At 47.7% G+C, this 26,370-nt stretch overlaps 1 protein-coding gene across 4 annotated transcripts in view; it reads left to right on the forward strand.

Annotated features, from left to right (window-relative positions):
- Positions 1-26,370, forward strand: part of Zfyve28 (zinc finger FYVE-type containing 28) — a 98,606-nt gene that overhangs the window by 9,363 nt on the left and 62,873 nt on the right. The window contains exon 1 of one of the 4 annotated variants that reach the window (XM_052736202.1): positions 918-1,047. The exons of the other annotated variants lie outside the window; for them this stretch is intronic. The gene's annotated coding sequence lies outside the window, so the exon portion shown is untranslated. Of the gene's footprint in view, positions 1-917; positions 1,048-26,370 lie in introns of those variants that run through there. 4 annotated transcript variants of the gene reach the window in all.

Below are 26,370 nucleotides of genomic sequence, written 5' to 3' on the forward strand. Positions count from 1 at the left end.
GTGAGCTTCCATTGCCCATCGTGAAGTTAGAGAGGCTACAGTCCTGTCAGTGGTCCCAATGAGTTAAGGACCTCCCACCAAGCCCCACTTCTTAAGATCCCATCATTTCCCAATAGCACCATCCTGTAGACCACGTCTTCAGTTGTCGTGGGTGTTTGGGCGACACACCCGTACCTAAACTTTCACACTGCAGAACACAGAAATCTTAAGGGACCCGAGGGGGAAAGACTGGGCTGGTAAAAGGTCTCACCTCCAGGGTTAACAGCTGGGTTGAGTAAAGACTGGAGGTCCAGAGGTCTGTGGACGAGATCTTTCTGGGCTGGAGGATCAGAGTCCTGATCTTAGCTAAGCTGTGGTTTTCAAAGAAGAGTGGAATGAAAGACAGTTTTAGATGAAGACAAAAAAGTAACCACCCCCAAATCCTTGCTGAAGAAGTACTGGGAAATAGTCTCCAAAAGAAATCAAAGTCAGAAGGAAGGTGTGGGAGGTAAGAGCGCTGGTGGGTAGAGATGCCTGGGTGCACGTGGGCACAACCAAAGAGCAGTTGCTGTGCGGAATGATGGGAGTCTGTGCCTCTCAAGAATGTGGTGAAGACCTGTATGGGTTTGAGCTGGTGTGGGTTTCCTGAGGTGCTTGGCTCCAGACCATGATTCCACTGTGTGAATTAATGCAGGGCAGATGCTGGGATAACAGGTACAGAGCAGGTAACTTCTGAGGAGGACAGGGAAGCGAGAGCAGGACGATGCCATCAACGGAATCTCTAGGAGGGACAGGGCAGCAAAGCAGCACGGTCAGTCAGAAAGAGCAGCTGTGGAGTAACCACACATGGATTGGCTGTTGTGGTAGATGCGAGCAAAGCTAGCCCACCTGGCCAGACGTTTGGATGGTGTTTAAAAATCCCGCTGCGAGCTGTTGGCTGCAGATGATTCCTGGGATCTACGGAGTGGTGGTGGAAAGAGAAGATATGTCATTTCCCAAAAAAAGCAAGGGAGTGAATCTGTGTTAGTGTTGGCCAGCTGCCTGCCTGCTACAGAGCCTGGAAGCCTGGTATGTGAGTGCATGCACACACACCCGTGTGTGTGTGTGTGTGTGTGTGTGTGTGTGTGTGTGTGTGTGTGTGTGTGTATGTGGTCACTGGCCTTCTGAGGGAGCTGGCTCTGAGAGGGAGGTTGGCCTGCAGGACATTTGCTGAAGCCTTTTGGAAGGAAGGGAAGGAGGCAAGATTGGGTATAGGGAAAGCCGGACTGTGGTGCAGGCTTAAGGAAGGCCTCGGCTAACCCTGTGGTCCCCAGAAGCTGGGATGGCTCTTCAGTGTATCCTCCAGCTGAGCAGTGTGGCTGGGGTTGTCTACCTCTGCTGGACAGGTTCAGATGATGGTGTCATGCAGGAGCCCTTCCCTAACTAGGGATGGGGGCGGGTATTGGCTGCAATACTAGAAACACTAGAAGCTCCCGGAACAAGGTCTTTGGTGTAGATAGGCTTTGCACAAATGCCATTTTGGTGTCACCCGTCCTTGACACTGTTGGAATACTTCTCACTGATACTGACCTCACTGCCTCTTGTGTTAACTTGAGGCTTCTGGAAAGGCCAGGCTGACACCTGGCAGAGCTTCTCAGGTGGGCTGTTTGACACTGTAAATCAGGAGTAAGTGTGCCTTCCTCTTGTTCAAGTCTGTGTGTGTTTGGAGAGAGGTGGCCACATCTAGATCTTGGTGACGACTCTGTCCTCGGCTCTGACTCCTGACATGACTGGAGGACTCTGTGTTCCATTGGGCGTGTACTAGGTTATTTTGTGGTCTTGATAACTTTAGACTTTTGTCTCAGCATTGCGAGGAAGCATCAGGAGCAGCTACGCTTTCCAAGGCGGATGGAATTCTGACAGTTGGCCTTATTTATGCAGCTCTGTTTCCCAGCTCTGGATATGAACCCAAGGAGGCTGTAACTGCTGGTAGAAGGCCTCTGGCTGCAGGGTTAAGTCATGGTTTGGATTTTGTGGAAGACAGATGAGATTAGACGAGCTAACAGCTTCAGCGCAGGGGCCCAGGAACTATTCTAGGCTCCCTGAGGTCTCGGTCTCCTCAGCTACATGGTGACAGTCAGGTCACTTGTGCTTTGAACCAAACACAGAGGCCCTCAGAAGACCCAGGGGCCACCCTCTGCTCCAGCAGCTAGGCACTGGCCCCCGGGACAGAAAGCTTTGCTGTAAAGCTGTTCTGAGTCTCGTCAATGGGACTCATGAGCTGAGCAGTCTGGGACCAGTTGTGTGGGTCAGGTGGAGCCCCTTAGAGGACACGCCTCCCTCTTGAGTCCCGCATTCTTGGACATGCTTGCAAGTACCAGGGAGGCTCTGTGGGTGCTTTCCTAGTGGTTCTACGATAAGGCTGGGAATCCCTAATCTGAGTGCCGCAAAGCCTTCCCCATGTGGTCCCCGAACCAAGCCAGGCCAGTGCTCCTGCAGCACTTAGAGGACCTCGCTCAGCACTGCCGGGGGCAGACTTCTGTCATGGATTAAAGGTATATGCCAGCCACTACACATGGCAGGTTCTAGAATTTTTTTTTTTTAAACATCCCTTCTAGTCATGTTCATCCATGTCCATCTTCAGCAATGCTGGTGCTGGCTGGCTGATATGACCTGCCCACTTCCCACTCTCCTTGTTGCTTGCTTGGTGTCTTCCTGTGGCTGCTTTCCAACAGGCCCATGGGTCCCTTTATAACATAGTGACAGAGTGGCTATCTTTCTGATGCGCAGCTCCGGCTTGAGAACTCCATTTGTTTGGTTTTGTTCCTTGTTGCTGGCTCTCATGATTATGCTCTCGATGACAGCCCTCCAGCATCTGCCTACACAGAAGCAGCTGTGGCTGGGCCCTGTGGGATGTTGGAGGGCCAGGACCCAGCATGACTTGTCCAAGGAAGACCCTGGCCTAGGGAGACTGAACTGAACATTTCCAAATGAAACCCTGCAGCCACCCACCTTGGAGCTCGCTGGAGTGATGGGCAAAGAGTCTGCATCCATCCATGATGGTGTCCCCAAGTGAGAGCAGTTCACAGAATAGTGGCTGAGATGGTTCCTTGGCATAGAAAGAGTGACCTGTCACCTTAGGCACATGGGTACCCAGAAGTCACATGGCATATAGCAGGTCCTTCCTCCTTTGTCAGGTAGAAGATTTTACCCTCACGGGACCTGCAGTTGGGATCCCGCCATTTGTCTCTTGTTAAGAAAAGCCACTGTGGACAGCCAGCCACATATCTTGGGAAATAAGTAGCATGGTCAAGTAGTTTTCACAAAATGTTATTGTATCTGAATATTCCTCTCTTACTCTTCTTTTATAATCTAGAAGAGGAGGTGCTGGAGAGATGGCTCAGTGGTTAAGGCAGGCTTCCTGCCCTATCAGAGGACCTGAGTTCAAATCCCAATGCCCACTGTGGGCAGTGCACAGACACCTGTAACTCCAGCTCCAGGGTATCTGATGCCCTCTTATAAACTCCATGGGTACCTGCACACACACACACACACACACACACACACACACACACACACACACACACACAGACTCATAAAAAAATTAAAAAAAAAATTAAAATCATAAAAAAAATAAAATCTAGAATCGAGGAAGCATTGAACTTGAGTTACAGTTCCTTACCCTTAAGTGTTTATCATTTGTATTATGTATGTAATAATGGGGGGCTCCAGGTAGGAGCTGGAGTGCTCATATCTGAGTGAAGAGGGGGACTTCAGGCTGACTAGAGAGTGCTGGATTCCTACCAGCTCTGCACAGATGGTGTCTCACACTGGGAGGCCACATAATTTCAACGACTTCTTGGAAGGAAGATAGCTTTTCACAGCTGAGGGAAGTTGTAATGTTCATGGGAAAGTTAGCAATCGTGGTGGCTGGCCATATCCTTAGCACTGGGTGTCTGCACTGTGCCCCCACCGTGGCGGGTGCCGAGTGGTCTGAAGAGCAGAGAACAGTGTGCACCCCCTGGTGCGTTGTTGGGTGTCAGTGTGAGGTCACTGACTCAAACCCTGTGTTGTGTGGTGACCATTCACATAACAAGAGTCCCCATGCACCCAGAAACCAAGGCCCCTGTCTTGGGGCTGTGAGCTGACTTAGAAGCGTTCTCCTTTGTTAGAAGATGTGGTGTCATTAGGACGTCACAGGCACAAAGCCAGAGCTGTCATATCGAATGGCTCCTGACTCTTCTCACATCCACCTTGTATAAGAAACTCAGTGTCGTGAGGGATCCTGCGACCATAACTGAGTCCACCCCTGCCCTTCCCCTGGCCAAGTGAAGTCCTTTGGGCCAGGTACTAGAGGGCCTGGGACCACAGGCTGCTGGGGTTTGAGCAGGGTAGTATAGCAATGCACTTGGAGCTGGCATAACAATGGCCCTCAGATGCCCCCATCCTAACCCCCGGAGCCTGTGACTATATTACAAGATGTCCCTGGGAGAGTGGGCTTTCCCCATTATTTGGGAAGGTCCTGTGACTACAGATGTTTAATGGCCGGTGAGTGAAGTGGGAGTGGGAGATGGGGGCCAGAGGGAGCTGGGACAGTGGAGGGTCAGAGAGGCAGTGTTGCCTACTGTGAATGGCGGTGGAGGCTTTTATGTGCAGTGCTCAGTTCTGGGGCATGAGAAAGCCCAGGATGCCTTGCTGTGATCTTCTCCTCTAGACATGAGATAATAAGCTCGGCTGTTTTAAGGCACAAGGTTTGCCTCGCGGGGATACACTAGGGTGCAAGAGTTCCTGAGGCCCTGCTCCGGACAGTAAGAACCCAGAAGTACCAGGTGTCTTCCATGGCCTGGCTGATGGGCCATGGAGTGTCCACCCTGGGTCTGGGCTGTGGTGTGAGTCACTGTGGAACAGGGTGTGAACGAGTCTCAGCAGCACCGTGGTAAGTGCAAAACACCAGCCTCAAAATATCACATACGCATGACATCCTTTTTATAGCGCTAAACACAACCAAAAATACATTTCAGGATGACATATGGCAACAACCAGGCTGTTTGGATGGGCCTGGGCTCAGGTGAAGGTCGCACTGTAGGGAGGTGGCAGTGTGAGGGCGGGTGGACATAACCGAGCCGGTTCCACCTGGGTGTCCGTTGATGGGCTCCTATCCTTGCTCTGAAATAACCTTCGCAACCTTTAATTTCTTTTTGCAGAGTTGAAAAAGTGTGTCTTCAGCCTGTGCAGCTTTCCTTCCAGGGAGTCCCCAGGCCAGGGATTTAAAAATTATTGTTGTCTGCAGCATTGTGTGAGAAACAGCAAGCTTTTTGGAGAGTAAAATGATCAGCAATTAGACAGAGGCACAAGTGTTTGCCTGGTGACCAGTTATGCAGAGATGACCTCACAGTCCACATTCCTCCACAGCCTGCATGTCCCATGCCAAGGAACTCCAGGAACCACTGGGTGCTCTGTGCTGAGGACCTGTGTGGGCCTCTGGGTGCCTTGCATCAAGTTCCTGGGAAGGCTTCCACAAACCTTGTGTCAAGGGGGTTCCAGGGCCTTCCAGGTGCCTCACTGAGGATCTGTAGGGACCTTGGGAGTGCCCTGAGTTGAGTTGCTGTGGTGGCTACTGGTGCCCTGTGTCAGGGAGTTGCAGGGACCTCCAGGCTCTCAGATGAGAAATAATTGGCTGTCTAATCAATGAGACATCTTTGGTGGTGAGAAAGACACAGCCTGTGGTCCTTTTAGGGGGAACTCTGTAAATTTGTTTCCTTCCAAGACAGAAACAAAAGAGCCCCCCCCCCCAAATCTATAAGGGTATAAAAGCTCTTTTCTCAGAATGCCAGGATCGATCTAGTGAGCCCATTTATCTACATTTTGTGAGTTCTTTCAGCTGAGGTGTGTGATGCATGATTTTCATTAAACTGATGGGTCAAAGCTCGAGTGATATGTTTAAATATTGAGTTTGGGGGGATGCCAGGTGTGTTTTGACAAAATAATTAAGGAAACCTAATGTCACTTTCCTGATGACTTTTCCTCACAGCTCTGTGAAGAGCTCAGGAAGGGAAGAAGGCTTTAAATGATGATGCACTGTGAGCTGCAAATTGTAGTTGTAAATTAAAATAAAATTTTAGGTGAGGTGTGGTGATGCACACCTGTCATTTCAGCTTGGTGGGAGACTGAGGCACGGGGGTCTCCAGTTTGAGGCCAGCTTGGACTAGGCGACAGGGTTGTGGTGGCTATTCTTGCTTGTCAACTTGATTATATCTGGAATGAACTACAATCCAGAAATGGAGGGCACACCTGTGAGAGATTTTTCTGCTTGGTTTGAAGTGGGCGAATCCACTTCTAGTCCGGACCTTTGAGGCAGGAAGACACACTTTTCATCTGGGCCACCCCTTCTGCTGGAAGCCTATAGAGGACATGGAAGAAGGAAGCTCTCTATATCATTGCCTGCTTGCCCTCACCTTGTCAGCACATCTATTCCTTCACTGGAGCCTACTTCTTCAGGATTCCAGCATATACCGAAGACCAGCTGAGCCAGCTAGTCTTGTGGGGTTGAGCGGCTACTAGATTCTTGGACTTTCCATTCACAGTCACCATTGTTGGATTAGCTGGACTGCACCCTGCAAGTCATTCCAATAAATCCCCCTTTTATATATGTCTAGAGAGATTCATTCCCTAAGTTCTGTGACTCTAGAGAACCCTGACTAATACAAGGATCCTGTTTCAAGAAACATTTTCCTTTGAGATGCATGAGCCAGGAAGGCACAGAGAGATAGTCTATTAAGAGCCCTAAATTTTAAATATTAAGGGCTGGAGAGATGGATCGGGGTTAAGAGTACTTGTTATTTTTCACTTCTTTAGATATTACTCAATCAGTCACCCCTACAAACATTATAATTATTTTCTAGAAATTATATTGCATTCTTGAGATATCTACTGGCTGCCCTTCCAGAGGGTCGGATTCCCAGCACCCACATGCCTGCTCACAACTCTCTCTAATAACTCCAATTCCAGTGGATCCAGTGCCCTCTTCTGGCCTCTACAGGCAATGCATGCATGTTGTGCAAAGATAGACATAGGCAGACTAAACACCCATACACATAAAATAAAATACAATTAAAAAGACCCCTAAGTTTATTTTCTTCCACTGTAAAGTATGAATCTGTCCTGACCAGCTTTGTAAACGTTGGCTTTAAATGGCCTCTTCCTATTGGTTACATCTATTGTACATATGGGTTCAAAGAAAGAATGACGTAACCATTTCCTTTTGAGCATCTTGTCTATTTCCTACTTTTTGGCTCATGTCTGTTTGTCTCTGCTGCAACCTGGAGTTTCCTTAGTTACTGGATTTTTGATGAGGTTGGAAAGCAATTGCCTGGTGCTGCTTATTTATGGGAAGGTTGGGGGTGCTAAATACCTCTAGACGGAGCTTTTTGAGTTGGATTGTATAGGAGGCAACTTCTCAAGAGTGCACCATCACAGGAAGATGCATTTTTTTTTTAGTGAAGTTCAGAGCTGGAGAGTTGGCTCAGTGGTTAAAAGCATTTAATGTTCTTACAGGGCTGAGATTAGAGTCCTGTTGTCCACATGACAAGCTCATAGCTACCTGCAACTCCAGAGGATCTGATGCACTCTCCTGGGCTATGTGAGCATCCATACACATGTTGCATACAACTCCACAAATACAAATAACACAAAAATAAAAATAAATCTTTAAAAAGTAAAGTTCAGGTAACATAAAATACCTCTACTATTACTTCTTCCTTTTTTCCCCCCAGTGCTAGGAATCAGAGCCAGGGTGTTGTGCACTCCGGCAAGTGACCTACAACTGAGCTACACCCCAGCCTCAAATTAATAATTTAAAAAATGAGCAATTTAAGCATTTAGTACAGTCAAAACATGCAGCTGCCCCCTTTATCTAGCCCTCCATGTTTCGTCATCCCCAAAGAAAGCTCTGTGTTGGTTAAGCAGCCTCTCTGACATTGACCGTCCCTGAGCCCCTAGCAAGCATGCTTGCTGGAGTACTGCAGTGAGCAACTGAGGAGCAGTTAGAATAATGGGGTTAGTGTGTGATGACATCACAGGACCGGAGGTGAACAGCCCCGGACAGCAAAGAGCAGGACCACCCGACCTACGAGTACCAGGAGCCACTGTGTGACCTTGACCAGGGCTTAGTCTTTCTGTGCCTCCACTTCCCACCCCATCAGTGATGTGGTTTCGACATCTCTGACCATAAGTAGGTGCCTGGGGAATGCAGCCAAGTGTACAGATCTGCTGGTGCCTCTAGATATGTGAAGTGTCGTGATGAAAAATAGAACCCAACTCTGAAGAAACACACGCTGTTTCTCTGTAAGCACGTTAAAGACGCAGTACACTTGAGAGCCCTAGTTACAGTGGGAGGGCTGCTGCTTCCACTAAGGTATGGACAAACCTCAGCAAAGCATCACGTCACCCCAGGGAGGAGAAAACGCTGACAGCTTGCACATCTTGAGCTCGCTCAGAGAGCTGAAGTCATGGGGCAGGGCAGGTCATCTGGTGCAAAAACCGGGAGTTAAAACTGGCCCCTGAAATTCCACACTCTAGCTCCCTGCCCCTGAAATATGCAATATGAATTTTAGGTCCAGCTTCATCATGCTCTGTGGCTTGGTATTCTCCTGGAGGTCATCCAGTGGGGCTGGTCCAAGGTCCCTCAGTAACTGGCACTCTCTACAGCAGGTAGTATAAGTCAGAGAGAGGAAGCATGTGGGGTTGCTGCTCAAGGAAGAAGGGGCACATGAGAGGCATGTTGGGGGATTGGTAGCTGAGAGACACTCTGCTGATGACCACTGAGCAAAGGAACCTCTTAGGTGCCACCACCAGGTATTGGGTTCTGCTAGCTACCTGGGTGAGTGTGGAAGTGATTTCTCTTCAGAGATTTCAGAGATTCTCACAGAGCAGAGAACATGAGCATGTGGTACCTGGCATCTGACCCACAGAGCTGTGTCCTAATAAATGGGTCATTTCAAGCAGTAAGGTGTGTAGCAATTTGTTATTTGGCACACGCGAAAAAATAGATACTCAGGATGACAGATGGACTGAATTCTCCTGGGGGAACAAGCCCTTCCGGTAAGTGAACTGCTCAGGAACGCATGCACCTGGGCAGAAAAGGGAGCGAAGTGGTGTGGCTATCAATGTGGGTAAGAAAGAGCAGGAACCGAGCGTGTTCCGGATTTGTGTTTGCTGCTCTTCTCCTTGTGGTGGGATGCCCCTTGACATAGCTGAGTGGAGAAGGGCTATGTTTTGGCACATAGTTTCCGAGGATTCAGCCCATGGTCCCTTGGTCACATGGTTGGTCACGTATGATTTCATATGGCAGAAGGGCATGGTGGAGGCTGTTCACCTCAGGATGGGCAGGAGCATGAAGGTGGCACTGGACGAGGGAGAACGTTCAAAGGTGTGACCTCCGTGGTCTGTTTCCTTTACCCCACCTCCTTAAAGGTTCTAGAATCTTCCAAAATATCTCCAGCTTGGAACCAAATGTATAACACATGAGTCCATGGCGTCATTTCATACCCAAACCACTTCAGGGTCTTTTCTCCCCTCTCTCCTCCCCCCCCCCCCTTCCTTGCCTCCTTTCTTTTGACAGTATCTGATGACCTCTCCGTACTCAGATGCCAGTTCTGTAGCCCAGCCAGAATGGGCCCTGGATTGGCCACATACGCAGAGGCCAAAGCATGCTAGGCTGGCCTTGAGTTCACTGTGGAGGTTAAGGTGGTGACCCTGAGCTTTGATCTACCTTCACCTCTCAGGACTGGGATTTTAGGCATACGATGTTTATCCCGACTGATGCAGTGCTGGGGGGTGAACTCAGGGCCCTGTGCATACTAGGCAAGCACTCTTCCAACTGAACTACATCTCTAGAACTCTGCAGCAGGCTCCTGAACACCTGAGCTTGGCTGTAGAACTGTCCTTGGGAGCCTTGGGTTCAAGCCAGAGACAGAATGAATGTGAAAGGATTTTCTGCTTTATGAAGTCATTAAAGTGAGCAGTTCCATAGAGACAAAAGGCACAGAGGTTGCAAGAGGGCTGGTGGGGGCGGGGCGGGGTGGGGGACTGAGGTGTCAGTTTAATGAATGGGTGGAGACAGATTGGAGGGTGTTAGAAAACTGTGTGAACTGCTTAACATTGATGAACTACACACTTAAAGATAGTTTAAACGGCAGATCTTGTTATTTGCATTCACTACTATGATAAAAGAGAAGATTGAATTAAGTGATAATTGACCTAAAACAGTAATTTTATATTTCTGGATTTGTAACACCAGAAGTAGATGTGTGACCACAGTGGCCTAAAGCAGAAGAGAAGTGCCCAGTAACACCACTGTGGCCTTGCCTGCTTTAGGGACTGGATACAAATCCTTCCTTCCCTCTGTCCCTCTGTCGCTCCCTCTTTCCCTCCCTCCTTCCTTCCTTCTTTCCCCACCCCACAACCCTCTTTCTTTCTTCTTGTTTTTTCAAGACAAGGTTTCTCTGTGTAGCCCTGGCTGTCCTAGAACTCACTCTGTAGACCAGGATAGCCTCGAACTTGCAGAGATTCGTCTGCCTCTGCCTCCCCAGTGCTGGACCACCACCACCCGGCTAACAAATTTTTATTTTATTTATTTATTTTTTGAGACAGGGTTTCTCTTAAGTCTTTTCTTTTTAAAGAGAATAGTGACAGAAAATACTCTTACCTCCATTCTGTCTTAAAGCACCCCCAGAGCATGGAAATGCGTAATGAATTTGAACATGGGCTGAGGCTCTACTGGGGATATAAGGATGGGATAGATCTTGGGGCAGGAGTTGGGCCAGTGCTGGTGGGAGGGTAGGGGAACTTTCATTCTCAGGTGAGGGTCTTTTAATACAGAGAACAGCAGAAACAAGAACCAGTGGTAGCTGTTGGCAGGGGGGCTATCTGCAGGCCTTGGCCTACTACCCTACTATGGGTGGTGATTTTCCTTTACCTTCAGAACACATTTTAAGAGGATAAGTAGTCATGGGCTGGGGCTGCAGCTCAGCAGTGGAGTACCTGCCTAGTATGTCTGAGGTCCTGGATTCAGTTCCCAGCACTACACAGAAACAGGGATAAAGCACACCGCACATTGTGAGCTGAAGCAGCTGCTGTTTGCTCCCTGCATCCAGCAGTGGCCAGTGGGAGTCGTCGGGGTCTGGTACTGGCTGTCCTCACCGCCTTGTCCTCTGCAGCTTTCTCAGCCTGACCCCTGGGAAACTGAGCTCTGAGGCCTCCAGTGTACCCAACATCTAGGGCATCTAGTGGCATCACCACTGCCGTCAGTCATTCTAAGGATGCTCCGCGCTCCGAAAGCCTGTCTCTTAAATGCCGCTGTCACATGAGCAGATGGGAGGCCAGCTGAGTACAGACATGGGCTTGCTTTTCTATTGTGTAGCAGTGGGGTAGGAGAAGAAAGATTTAAAGCCAACCTGGGAGATTGTGCTGTCTCATTGGCTGTCTGTGACATTTTCCTTTGCTGCTAGGATTTTATCCCATGAGATAATTGTGCTTGGAGGCAGCATTATTAGGAGTGACCCAGTGGAACTAACTGGGAAGTTGACATTGTGAAAGCTTTTAATTTGCCTCCCTTGATGGGATCCATGCTTAATATGGTTATAATTGCTAGGTTTTATGTGTCTTAATATCTTAAAAGTTTATTCCTGGCTTTGAAGAGAATTAATTGCAGCACTCCTACGGGATAAACCAAGACAGACTTCCTCCATGGCTCTAGGGCAACATGGGCCTTATCTGTCCTGTTGGGTTGGGTGTACATTGAGGGGGAGCCCATTGGAGTCTTGTGTTTGGGCAGCTCACAAATCAATTCTTAATCTGTGAGGAAAACAAGCTAATAAGATCAAGCCATCACCATGCTCTGTAAAGGAAAATATGTTCTAGATGATTAAATATCTCACTGTACCAAAAGAAACCAAAATTATGACAGAAAGATACATAGAGAAGTAAACTCTCTTGGAGCAGGGGAGCTATGTAGGCACATAGGGTAGGAAGTCGGAGTGGCATCCTGAGTCCAGAAACAGCTTTGGCTTGGGAGAAAACTACCACACAGTTCAAAGATGGGGGTCAGAGAGGGGAAATATACTAAAACTATATCAGTACAATTATGAAAAGTACCACAGGCCACTTAGAAATGCTCCAGAGAAACATGGACAAAGACCTCCATCTCCACAAGTCAGGCTTTAGTGACACATAGTTCAAAGCAAACTACAGCCCAGGGGGCAGTTGGGGTTGCTCCATCATCCTTAGCTTATAGTATACATTTCTTAGACCAAGATGGATGCTGAGGGCTGTCAGAAATCGCAGCCGCATCTAGCTGCAAGGGAGGCGGAGAAATAAGAGCCATGTGGCAGCTGAAACTTGAAGTCATTTGTTCCAATGGGAAATGGTGGTAAAGTTAAGAATAGTGTAGTACAGACACACACAGACTGTAGAAGAAATAATCCATGTTCACCCTCACTAGCAATCAGTGATATTGAATGTGAGACCTTGTTTCTCTCTTTTGTTGGTTGTATTAGGATTCTCTAGAAGAACAGAACTTACAGAATGAATATATGTATTGGAATTTATTGAGTGACATATAGGCTGTGGTCCAGGTAGTCCAACAATGGCTATCTACCAATGGGAGGTCCAAGAATCCAGTAGCTGTTCAGTTCTGGATGTCTCATCTGGTCCTCAGTATATGCTGGAATCCCAAAGAAGTAGGCTTTAATGCCAGTGAAGGAATGCACTTGAGGAAGTGAGAGAGAGAGAGAGAGAGAGAGAGAGAGAGAGAGAGAGAGAGAGAGAGAGAGAGATTCCCTTTTCCATGTCCTTCATATAGGCTGCCAGCAAAAGATGTGGCCCAGATTCAAGGTGACTCTTTCCACCTCAAAGAACCAGACTAGAAGTGGGTCTTCCCAGTTCAAATAATTTAATTAAGGAAAAAAATCCCCCACAAGTGTGCCCAGCCATTTGGGTTTTAGTTATTCTAGATGTAGTCAAGTTGACAACGAAGAATAGCCATCACAGTTGGGTATTCCTGGCCCTCCCTTCGCTGAGTGTTCTTCAGACTTCCTGCCTGCTGCTTCTTGGTAGGAGATTGGACATGTAGGAAGGATACAGCCAGGGTCCTTCCTGACAATGAGTTCTGGACAGTGTCTTCTAACACTGCTTCCTGCTTTGGTCTCTGCAGACTGAGGCTGAGGTTGTTTCCTGCTGACAGTAACCCTATTGGCTTTTGCCAACTTCAACTCGTTTTCAACTTTGTTACCAATTTCTTGTTATTAATTTCCTGTTTTAGGTCCCAAGAATGATTTCTGTTTTCTAGTTTGGATATTGCTGTGTTTGTAAGCTTTCCATCACTGTAACAAAATACTTGAGATAACCAACATATAAAGAGAACAATTTTGCTTCACTGAGGTGCCAGCCTACAGTTTTTTGTTTTTGTTTTTGTTTTTTGACAAACAAAAGCTCTGTGTTTTTGTTTGTCAAAAAAAGGGTTTCTCTATGTAGCCCTGGCTGTCCTGAAACTCACTCTGTAGAGCAGGCTCCTCTGCCTTCTGAGTGCTCGGATTAAAGTTATATTCTATCACTGGCAGGCTAATTTTTTAAGTTTTAATTTTATTATTGTTAATTATGTGTATTGTGTGTTATCTTAGTTAGGTTTCTATTGCTGTGGAGAGACATGACCATGACAATTCTTATAAAGGAAAATATTTAATTGGAGCTGGCTTACAGTTTTTCTTGGGGGACCCACCACCCAGCTCCCAAATAAATCACACAGAGGCTTATTCTTTCTTATGAAAGCCCAACTTTAGCTTGGCTTGTTTCTTGCTAGCTTTTCTTAAATTATCCTGTTTACCTCTTGCCTCTGGGCTTTTATATTTCTTTACTTCTGTATACCTTTTTTTACTTCGTACTCCATGGCTGGCTATGTAGGTGGGTGGCTGGCCCCTGATGTTCCTCTTCTCCTTCTCTTTCTTTTGCTCCTCGATCTTTTCTTCCCAGAGTTCTCCTCCTGTTTATATTCTCTGCCTGCCACCTCCTCCTATCCTTTCTCCTGCCTTGTTATTGGCCATTCAGCTCTTTATTAGACCAATCAGGTGTTTTAGACGGGCAAAGTAACACAGCTTCACAGAGTTAAACAAATGCAACATAAAAGAATGCAATACATCTTTGCATCGTTAAACAAATGTTCCACAAGATCAATAAATGTAACTCATCTTAAAATAATATTCCATAACACATGTGTGTCTATGTGCATGTATGTGAGTGTAGATGCCCACAGAGTCCAGAAATGTCAAATCTAGCTGAAGCCTGAGTTATAGGTTGTTGTTTGAGTAGGTGTCAGGCCTCTGCAAGAGCAGTATTCACTTAACTGGCTCCCACAATTGATTCTTACAGTGAGGCTGCACATGGTGGCATTTTCTTAACTGAGAAGCAAAGAGGAAGGTAGATGTTAGGATCCCGCAGTTCCTTCTAGGGAATATCCCAATGATCTGAATACCTCTCACTAAGCCCTGCCTCCTGAAGATTCCACCACCTCCTAGTAGGACCATCCTGGAGACTAAGTCTTTAACACTTGGGTGCTTGGGGGACACTTAGCATCCATACCACAGCTCTGTTAGACTTAAGTGCCAATGTGCAGGCTGGCCAGCTGTGGAGAGGTAAGCTCTGTTCTACTCTGGCAAGTGTCCTCGGTCACAATTCCACCCCTAGGAATTTATCCTAAGGAGATGGCCATGCAGGTGTGAGAGGACATGGGAGACGTTGCTCAATGCTGTTTTGTTCACAAACCTTTGAAAGCTGCATTAGTGGTGTGGTTAAAAAATTAATTATGATGACTCAGTCAGTAAAGTAATCCCTATACAAGCCCAAGACCTGAGTCCTACCCCTAGCACCCACATTAAAAAACGGAACAGACAGACTGCCTGCAGCTGTGGCGTGAGCGTAGTTCCAGCACTGGGGAGGCAGAGAGAAGCTAAAACCTAGTGCTCGTTGCTCAGCTACTCTAGCCTACTTGGTGATCTCAGGTTCAGTGAGATATCCTCTGGGGGCGGGAGGTAGAGGATGGGGCTGGAGAGATGGCTCAGCAGTTAAGAGCACATACTGCTCTTCCAGAGGATCTGAGTTCAGTTCCCAGTACCCACATCAGTTACAGACTCAGAATTACCTGTAACTCCAGCTCCAGGGGATCCAACACTTCTGGCCTTCTCAGATTTCTGCAGACGCATATACCCAATTAGAGGCATGCACACATACAGATAATTTAAAAAAACTTGAATAGAGTGGAGAATGAGTGAAGAAGGTGCCTGATGTTTACTCTACACACACACACACACACACACACACACACACACACACACACACACGCACACACACAGACATTCACCTGCATACATATGTGCACACATAGAAATACACATACACACAGTTTCAACATTGCTATGGACCAAATCTTCACGCAGCCAAAGTATTTGTGCAGTCCAGAGAGCTGGTGAGACACAGTGTATGAGGTGTGATGTAGAGAGTGTGCATGCACCTCCACACTGGAAAATGATGTTTTAGGTTGTGCCTTTTGAGGCACATTTTTTTCTCCTGTAGTAGTGCTTGTGAATAATCCTTATTTTCTTGTATTTTAAAAAATATTTTGTGCCAATCACATACTACTTGTGTAGAAAGAGCATTAGAAAAAGAAATAGAAGCATTTTCTACTTCTTCCATCACAGGTGTTGTCTTCAGAGCCGGGGAGGAGTCTGCTCTTTGGGGCGTGTGTCAGAGGTGTTGCTCCTGGCTAGTGCAAGCTTGGGAGCAGAGCTGTGCTCTCTGTGAGGGCAGCAGGCAAAAGTAGCCACCTCCTCACGCTGAGTCTCTTCGTTCCCTTCTCCTGTTCTGGCCTCTCCACATCCTCTGGTCAGTCAGTCACCACCGCAAAGGCCAAGTCATCAGCTTTTCCCTGCTGCTCAGATCCACTTCTGTTGTAAGGAAAGAGTGATGGCGTGGGGCGTGTTTCGGGGGACCCTGCAGATGAGGTGGGGTGCTCTGTGGGTCCCCATGGGGCTAGTCAAAGCCAATCAGGCTTCCCTAGAGAGTTTTGTGTATGGCTGTCCAGGCTGTGTCTTTGGAAACTCCATTTTACTGTTTGTTCCATGCCCTGGGCTGGAACTGCTCAATTTTATAATAAACAGGTGAAGTCAGGACAGATTCCCTACCCCAGGAGGGGTTCTAGGACCTGATCCCACCTCCATCCTTTCTTGAAAAGCCAGGTTTCTGTTTTGACTCTTTTAAGGGTAGAGTTTTTCTGTGTAGGCCAGAGAATGATGAACAATAGCTGCGCTTTTGGTTTCTAATTAATGAGTTTATTAAGTATAGTCAGCCTTAGTAAAAAAGTAAATAGTGAGCAGCAGCAGATAGAAAAAAAATACTATCACAGCGGGTGTTCACAACATCCAGCAGAGATGAGTGCAGTAGGCTGACAGAGTAAACAAAGTCACACCATCAAATCAGGTCTTAAATCATACAGCAGAAGCTGACTGGGGAAGCCCCGTAGAGAACCCAGGGAGGAGTGGAGTGTTCCCTTGGGCAAGGCTTCAGAGCAGAGCAGATAGCAGCCATGTAACACCATTGAGTCGTGCTTAAAGTCACCCACCAGAACTGACTGGGAAAGCCTTGGACAGTCAGCTGGCATCCCCATTGAAAGTCCCAGGCAGAGCAGAGCTTCTCTCCATGAGCAAACTTCCGGCTTCTCTTCCCCACAGCCGGCATTTGGATATCGTGGGATAAGCGATATTATCATCTGTTGGAAGGTTGCTTTCCACTGTTCTCAAGCCCACAGTTTTTCCCCTCGGTCTGTTTTTCTGTCCTACGCCCCACCCTCCCACCCCTGCCTGCTGTTACAGATTCAGGGGCCAGCAGGACTGGGTGTTTGGGGAACTTTGAGAGGAAAACACTTGGGTCTGATGGGATGGGAGGGGACCCAGCTCCCACAGCCAGCCTCTCAAGGAGCTCAAACAGCACAGGGCAGTTTACTAGTAGAATGCACATTATCGAGCTGAAGCCTGGCAGGTCTTGCACTGGGGTGAGGGAGATAGCTCTGGGCCTTGGTCTCCTTTGCCTTAGCAGAATTTTTAAAAAGTCATAAAGTTCATTTACTTTTTCTGTTCAGTCTTTTTTTTTTTCTTTCCCCAAGCTCTCTGTACTGCTGTTCCTGAAGCCCCCTGATACTTTGGGGAGCTTAACTCAGGGGCTTCCCAGATGATTCAGATTCATTTCTGCTCCCGAACTGTTTGTGAGTTTTGTAACCTCCACATGTCCTGACCCTGGCTACATAGAGCTCTTGTTCCCTCTCTTGACAGGGTGGTCATTGCACCTGACTCTATCTGCAGAGTCTAGAAGCTCTCAGACACTGTAAAAACTGCTTTCCTTTTCTCAGACGGAGGGGATTCTTTCCAGAAGGTTCCTGGTCAGCAGTGGGACCTGGTTTCCTGAGGGTTTCTCTGAGATGCTGAGGGAAGGGGCTCTTGGGAACGGACGTTTACCAGCCTTGGCAGCTGTCCCCCTTCATGTGGGACCCAACTCTTGGTGCTCCATCTGCTGTGCACTCCCCTCCCCAAAATTACTCTGTCATTTAAGAAGCACTTGTTGCTCTTCCAGAGACCCAAGTTCAGTTCCCAGCACCACATACAGAAACACACAATACATAGAATTAAAAAAAAATACAAATGAGTTCTTTAAAAAAAATGCTCTTTCATGGATGTAAACCATGGCTACCGCCCTGACATCTCTCTTCCCAAAAATCCTTCCATGGGGATGGCAGGCCTGGAGGAGGTAATGCTGGTGTTGAGGGTTACCCCTCTGATGGCGCCTAGCTAAAGCCACGGGGAGGTGCAGTTTGCCTCTGAGTCTGTTCACACTGCTGGAGCCTGGCAGCGTCCACACCGTTGAGAACACTTCTGCTGAAGCCTCACTGAGGAATGATAGTTTACCAAGACTTGTCTCTTGTTGTTGTTGCTCGATTGTCTGCTAATACATATTACAGTAACTCAGTCTGGAAGACCTAACGGTCATGAGAGACTTTGAAAAAGATTAATTCCATTTAAATTTGTGCTGCAGAGAAGTTTGATGGATGATCAATAAAATGCTTTTAGGCATAAAAATACAATTCCCAGGTGAGATTTGGTAGTACACACCTTTGATCCCAGCACTCAGAGGCAGAGGCAGGTGGATCTCTATGAGTTCAAGGTTAACCTGGTCTACTCAGTGAGTTCCAGGTCAGCCATGGCTACTTAAGGAGACCCTGCCTCAAAACAAACAATCAAAAACCAAAAATACAGTTCTTAAGGATAGCATGACACGGGAAGAGAAATGGAAAGGAGAATTCCAGAAGGCAGAGGAGCTGAGTCTATCTGCATCTGGAGACCTCTGTTCTTTCACTGATGAGGGGTTGTCAGGCAGGATAGAGGCCATTCGAGGGCATTAGTGATAGGTCAAGTCTTGTTTGTGCGCATGTGTATGTGAAACAGCAGCTCCCTATATAGCCCAGGCTAGTCTCAAACTCACTATATGGTCCAGGTTGGCCTCAGATTCCAAATCCTTCTGCCTTCATCTCCTGAACACTGGTGTGTGATGGGTTAGTTCTGACGCCAAGTCTCAGCAGTGTGAATCCCCCAGAGATCACAGCCTCTGCAATTTTGGAACTCTAATTGAACGTTTTGGCTGCCAGTGTGAGTTTTCCTGATTCTCCTCCAAAAAGAGGGCTTCAGGTTTGATGTTGGCATGGGGGGGACAGTGTTTCCTCTTAGAAGGCAAAGTGCCCCTGCAGTTCTCAGCTGCTCTCTGGGCCTGGGCAGAACCTTGGATTCTTGGTCTTGCTTTCATTGGCAGGTAAGGAGGATGTAATCCCCTGCATTGCTGTCCTGGTCTCTGAGGACAGACTTTTCTTGAGTCACCTCGTGGGAGGTGGGAACCAAACCAGGTCCTCTGCAAGAGCAGCCAGTGTGCGTAACCACTGGATCATTGCTCCAGTCCAACAACCACACTTAGGTGAGCGCTACACAGATTCTGGTATTAGGTGAGTGCCACACAGTGATCTCTCTCAGGTGGCCAACACACTGCCTTTCTCAGGTGAACACCACACAGCTGATTTGGTAATTCCCTTGGTTCTGCTTGACCATGTGACCGTTCAGCAAAAACATTTGCCATGCTGACAGGCATCCTTGGAGATCCTGTGCCCTCGATGGCCTCATTCTTCTCACAGGCCAAGTGTCTCTGGGGACTGGCTACGACTCAGAACTTCCCACTGTCCCTCCACATACTCCTCTAGGCACCCACTGAGTGACCCTTAGCTATCTCCTGCTCCATGACTGTCATGTAGAAAGCAGTAAGACCAAGCTGATGACTCGGTGCTGTTTCTGGGGTCATTCAGTCCTGGGGGGCTGCTTTCCTTAGGCTATAGCAACCATCAGCTGTGAGCCCAGCAGCCCAGTCCTCCTGTCACTCAGTAGGCCCGGCTCCTTGTGCCTGAGTGTTTGGTGACTGCCAGTGGTGGGCCCTCCATTGCATTTTGACAACCAAAGCACAGAATAGATAAACGGTGCCCTTCTCTTTTGCCTCTCCACTTCCCTTCTCTTTTTTGAGACAGGATTTCTCTGTGTAGCCCTGGCTCTCCTGGAACTCGCTCTATAGACCAGGCTGGCCTTGAACTCAAAGATCCTCCTGCCTCTGTCTCCTGAGTGCTGGGATTATAGGCATGCACCACGGTGCCCTGTTCTTTTCATTTTCTGATTAGCTCAGCATGGCCTCAGGCTTGCTGTGTAGCAGAGGATGACCTTGAACTCCTGATCCTCCTTTCCAAGTGCTGAGATTATAGGTGCTCACCATGCCTGCTCCTAAATTAACTCTTTCCAGTTGGGCTTCAGCCTTTAAGGAGATCTCTGTCTAGTTTTATCTGTCTGGTCTTAGGGGTGACAGCATATGCTCTCAACCCAGGTGGGGACAGTTGTACCTTTAGGAGAGTTCCAGGTGGGTTAGGCAGACTTACCTCAGTTCTTGGTCCCACACCTGGTGGCATCTGTGTTGTGGTTTGAATGTGAAATGTACCCCATAGGTTCATGTGTTGTGGAACCTTTAAGCTATAGGGCTAACTGAAGGACATTGCTGGGCAGCATCATTGGCAATTATAGCCCAGCCCTATGGGAATGATCTGCCAAGATGTAAACAAGTAGCCCTATTCCTGCCACCATGCCTTTTCCGCCATGAAGCTGGACTTCCCTGAATTGCATCTATCATGAATTTGTCACAGTTACAAGAAAAGTAACTAATACAGTCCCCAAGAGGGATATTGAGTGGGTCTTCTTTAGTTAGATTTAGTTATTAAAGTCTTTTGTACTTTAAAATTCAGTTGCTAAAACTGGGCATGTTGGCACACACCTTTAATACCAGCATTCAGGAGACAGAGGGAGGCAGATCTCTGAGTTCGAGGCTAGCCTGGTCTAATGAGTGAGTTCCAGGACAGCCAGGACTACTCATAAAACCCTGTCTTGAAAACAAACTAGCAAACAAAAGAAAAAAAAGAAGAAAATTCATTTGTTATATTAGTTACTTGTCTGTTGCTGCCACAAAATATCTGACAGAATCAACTTAAGGAAGGAAGGAAGGGCTTGTTTTGTCTCACAGTCTGTCAGGGCAGCAGAAGTATAGGACATCTGGTCATGAAGGAGAGACAGAGAGAACACAGGCACCGTGGAACCCCAGCCCATGGAATCATGCCACCCATATTTAAGGTAGGGCTTCCTCTCACAATTTACCTAATCTAGAACAGCCCCCGCAGGTGTGCCCAGAGGTCTGTTTCCATGGTGATTTTAAGTCGCGTTGAGTTGGCAATCAAGATGAAGGTTCAGCAGGTGAGCTGACTCAGGGGAAAAGGGTTTGAGGCGCAAGCCCTGACTTCACTTCCTGGGTCCCACGGTGGAAGGACACTGGCTCGCGACAGCAGTCCTCTGATGGCCACATGCTGCTAGGCACGCACATATGCACACAATAATAATCATATTTAGGGGCCAGTGAAAAGGCTAGAGGCAGAGGTGCTTGCATGCAGGCCTGATGACCTGAGTTTGATTCTCAGGTCCCACAAGGTGGCAGGAGAGAACACATTCTGACAGTTGTCCTCTGACCTCTACGGTTGCTGTGGCACGTGTATGTCTGCATTCACACACATACATAGGCATGAAATAAGTAATAAATAAATAAAAAGATTAACCGTCGCAACTTTTTTCTTACAATTACATTATATTTCCCCCCATTTCTGTATATGTGTGTTATGCCTGTATGTATGCGTGTTTGCATGTGTGTGGACACATATGTGTTGGTGTATTACACATGTGGTTCTGGGGATTCAGAGTCTGGTTCTCATGCTTACATAACAAGGGCTTTAATCACTGGGCTGTTCCTGACCCATGTTGTATTTTCTGAGTGTAAGTCCTCTGAGCATGTCTGGCAAATCCGTACATAGTCTGTGGCTTGGCTTTTCATATCTTTACAGAATTTTCAGAACAACAGACCCTTAAAGATGGTAAAGTCCCATTTGCTGATTTTTTTCCTCCTTTGTATAAAGTTCAAGGTTCTCTACGTGAGCTAAGACATCTTTTGTGAGGTAGAGGCAGGCAGTTTTCCAAGTTCAAGGCCTGATCTATAGAGCAATTTCCAGAACAGCTAGGGCTACATAGAGAGACCCTGTCTCAAAAAAACAAAACACAACAAAACAACAACAGCAACAAAAACAAAAAAAAAACCAAAAAAAAAGAAAGAGAAGAAATTTTTACCAAAGTCAATTGTAGTGCCACACACATTTAATCCCCAAATACGGGAAGCAAAGCAGGCTGATCTTTGTGACTCTGAGGCCAGCCTGGTCTACATAGTGAGCTACACCGAGAGCTACATAATGAAACCTTGCCTCAAAATAGATAGATAGATAGATAGATAGATAGATAGATAGATAGATAGATGGATGGATGGATGGATGGATGGATGGATGGATGGATGGATAGATAGATAGAGTCTCTACCAGGCTCAGAGTTGGGTAGAGAAGAAGAACTTGTCCTGTAGCATCAAGTGGGGAAGAAATGGGGTCATGGAAAGAAGTAATTGCAGGGATGCCTGAGAATGCAGAGCAGCACCCTGATGCACAGACCTGCCGCCTCCTAGTTCTTCTGTCTGCAGATGGTGGAGGCAGCCCTCAGGTTCACATAGCAGCCCATGCCTGCCTCCTCTGCAGTCTTCTTTCATATTATGGTTGTTGTTCAAATTATCAAATAAATTGACTAAAACTTAGAGGTACCTGGCTTCAGCTAATGCCATCATAATGGGAGATGATCCAGAATCCACAGCAACAGCAACAACTAAAAGGATCCAGGCATGGTAGTGTGTGCTAGAGAGGTAGAGACAGGAAGGCCCCGGAGCTGATGGCCACAAGACCTAGCCTACTTGATGAGTTTTAGGCCCAGGACAGACTCTAGGGATCATCCTGTCTCTACCCCTGGCACTGGGATTACAGGTGCACACCATCACTCCTGGCGTTTATGTAGGTGCTGCACATCTGAACTCAGGTACCCAGGTTTGCTCAGCGAGCACCTTACCAACCGAGACATCTCCACGCCTCCCCGATTCCTTGTCTTTCTTATAAAGCAGTGATGCCACTCTGGGCTCCCACACATATCCTCACTTAACCCTAGTTATCTCTCAAAGACTTTTTCCTTCAAATGCCACTAAGGTACTACTTGGGGGAGTTGTGTCCAACCTGGGAAATTCTGGCAATGGACATTCAGACAATGACATGCTACATTGTGCAAAAATCTTTAAAGAAGCTAGGCCCACAAGTCACATACTGTATGACTTCATTTACACTACTGCCCAGAACAGGCAGTCTACAGACAGCCTGGGGATAAGGAGGGCGACTGCCAGGTTTTGTGTGTTTGTGTGTGTGGTTTCTTTAGGGTAAGGAAGATATTCTGTAACTAGGTCACGATAACTGTTGCACAATCTAGGAATATGCTGGACCCTGCTGAATTGCAAGCTCTAACTGGAAGAATTTTACAGGATGTAAGGTACATCTTTTTTTGTTATTGTTTTTGATTTTTCAAGACAGGGTTTCTCTGTGTAGCCCTGACTGTCCTGGAACTCCCTCTGTAGACCAGGCTGGCCTCGAACTCACAGAGATCTGCCTGACTGCCTCCTGGGCATGGTACATCTTAATAAGCTGTTTGACAAAGCAGATTTCTTTCTTCAGGGGATTGGCTGCAGGGTTCACAGTCCTACCCTGTTAGATTGGCACCCACTGAGTGGCCTAGGGGAGGTGTTGCAGAGGATGGACTCCTGGGGGAGGGGTTTGGTGGTTATGGGATGTGGTAACTACCCTGTTTTCTAAGTCCATTGGCTTGCTTAAGATGGCATCCGTCTGCTACAGTGCCTTAACCCTCTCTGCCTCAGCCACTGAGACCTCTATAAGTGCTGACTTCTGGAGACATGCCCTTGAATCCCCTTGAATTCTGTTTTCTCTGGACAGCAGCATGACCCAGGCAAGGGCATCCCAGGACCTTGTTCATTCAGTATGGGGTAGGCCTCTTCTAATCGACTGTATCCCAGGCCTGTGGAACTCCTAGGCCAAGAGTATGGGGCAGTCATAGGCAGCTGGGCCTGGGCCCACAGAGCAAACACCAGGGTGCCTAGGCTGGCTACTAAACCCAACTTCAGTAATCCACTTGTCTCGGGTTGCAGGCTTGCATGGCAAGCACGTTTACCCATTAGTTGTCTGCACAGTCCCATAAAATGCACTTTAAAGTATCTTTTAATCTATTGAAGTTAAAAAAATATGATCTCCCCCAGTTTCTACACCCACCTGCCAGGCAGGCCGTTCCATTTACTGACATTCTCCCTTCATGGTCTCTCAGTGCCTGGAGTCTTTCACTGAGTGGTTCCTTGGCTTCTTTCCAATCCCACGGCAGCTGCTATGTTGAACTATCTGCAGTTAGTGTATGAACAGCATTTGATTGGGAGTTTATTAGGAAATTAATTTTTCTTTTGAAAACCCTTTGCTTAGCCAGGCTCAGTGATGCACGACTGTAGTATCAGTTACTTGGGAAGCCGAGACAGGAGAATCACTTATTTGAGCCTAGGAGTTTAAGTTCATCCTGGGCAATACAGCAAGCTCCTATCCTTGAAAAAAACAAAACAAAACATAAAAGGATGAAAAGAACGAACTTTTCTAAATGGTCTGTGGCAGCTTGCAGCCAGGCTGGTGTCATCACTTGCGTTGCTGCTGCAGGGTCCTTGCTTGCCCAGTAGCTCTCTGGCATAGGGGATATCCTAATAGAAGAGGGCTGTTCATCGTCATGTGACCAGTCCACTCTGCAGGGCTGGGAGCTTCTCCAGAGCATCTCCCTCCACAGTGGGGTCTGTTTCCATGTCATAGAGTGGATTTGAGGTTACAAAGGGGTCCATTGTTCACTGGCAAGGTGGAGGCCAGTGCACTTGGAACTGGACCTTCTCTAGTTTTCTCCTGACCACTGAGCTCTGCTGAGTACTGCTGTCCTTGAGGAATTAGCGGCTGTGTGAAGGCTTTCACACACTGTCATGGGCTTCTGAGCTGGAAAAGGAGCACTGTCTGGAGAGACAGTGGGTACAGGGGATTATTCTTTTGGGGGTGTCTAAACTAGACCTAAAATCTTAATTTACCAGATTGCCAAGAAACCTGAGAGGCGAAGCCTGGCCTTCAGGGAGACCTGTATGCAGTTTTGCGTAAACCATTTCTCATAAAACATCCCGTTGGGCAGCACTTACTATAAAAGTTTTTCAGACAAAGTGAGGTTCTGGCCCTCAAAATTTATGGTGAATCTCTCAGGTGTAGATAAGGTTTCACAACTCTCACTGGCCAGAATTCTTCATTCTCAAATCTTTCTGATGTGGCATCTTTTGGGTGGCTGTCCCTGTCTGGTCCACCTTCAGCTGGTGTGTTGGGCAGGGGCTGTGCTGGGGCTATCCTTTTACTCTCAAGTGAAGTTGTGTGATCTTTTGGTTAAGTTTCTGTTGTGCTCAGCTGAGGAGGCCCCGCCCCCCCCCCCCCCCACCTTACACCTTTTGTTGTGGAGTAGAGGGGAGCCTTTTCCCCAATGTTGTGGACCACAGGGCCAGAAGCAAACACACATAGCTTCTCTTCTGTGTCTTACCCTTCTGGGATTCAATCAACAGTGGCGTCATCTGAGGTCCACTTGTGTTGGATAGCTCAGTAACCCAGAGTCCGGCTGAGACCATAGCTGGAGGGCCCCACTGAGCACACTAGAACCAAGGCCTAGCCGCCATGGCTGGTCATCTTTGAGCCTGAGGAGGGAGAGCTGTGTCCCCACCCAGGGGTCACTTGTCCCCAGGTCAGGTCCAGTGTTCAAAGCTCTGAAAGGCCAGAGATTGCAGGTGCTGAGTGGACCAGAAGCAGAGATGGGGGAAATCTGTGGGACAGGATTGACCTGGGAGCCACCAGGCAGCATTCAGACCTTGCACAGATGGGAAGTCTGTGAGGTGACAGCCTAGATTGCTGTGTGAGGGTAAAGAGGCCTCAAGTTCCTGCATGCACCCCGAGGCCCTGCTGCGGGTGTGGGGTATGTGGACATGAGGCATTCCCACCTACCTACATCATCGCTTGTCGTTCTGGAATATCTGTTTGATTGACAGGTTACAGCCCTTCTTCTTTCTTGTATGACTCCAAGGGAAGGAGATAACACCAACTCCTCACCAACTTCATGTCCTTAAAAGGTAGTGGCCTCCATTCACTAGCTGTGAGACTCCTAGCTGCCCTCCACTCTCTCCCCACTTCTGTTGAGGGCCACCCCAGTCTCCCCCTTCCCTGCCTTTGCAGATCCTAGGAGTTTTGAGACTCCTTTTCTGTTACCTGGATGCTCTGTCCCAGTTGTTACCCTGCCTCCTGGCTCAGTGCTCTTAACCTCTGAGCCATCTCTCTAGTCCCGAGGAATATTATTTTAAGGTGTGCGGCTTTTGTTTATATTGCATTTGTTTAACTCTATGAAGCTGTGTTATTGTGCCTGTATAAAACATCTGAGGGTCTAATGATGAGAATCTCTTGGGCCTCTGTCCAGGGTTGTGTTGTTGCAGTGGGCAGGTGGAGAGGATAGCTTGGCCCTTCCTGGGCCAATTGGTGTACACAGAGGACAGGTGTTTTCTGCTGTCTGCATGGTTCCCACCTTCACTCTTGAGAGGATGCTGATTCTACTTTGCATTTCATCCTTCATGAAGCCCCAGCCCCAGCCATCCCTGGTCCAGGTCAATGCTGCCTTGTGGGGGTGGGGCCCTTTCTGGAGGGAAGGATATATAGTATTTGGCTCCTTATCCTGG

This window comes from Peromyscus californicus, unplaced genomic scaffold (assembly GCF_007827085.1).
Source record: "Peromyscus californicus insignis strain IS unplaced genomic scaffold, ASM782708v3 Scaffold_13__1_contigs__length_99412109, whole genome shotgun sequence".
In the NCBI taxonomy this organism is placed as follows: Eukaryota; Metazoa; Chordata; class Mammalia; order Rodentia; family Cricetidae; genus Peromyscus; species Peromyscus californicus.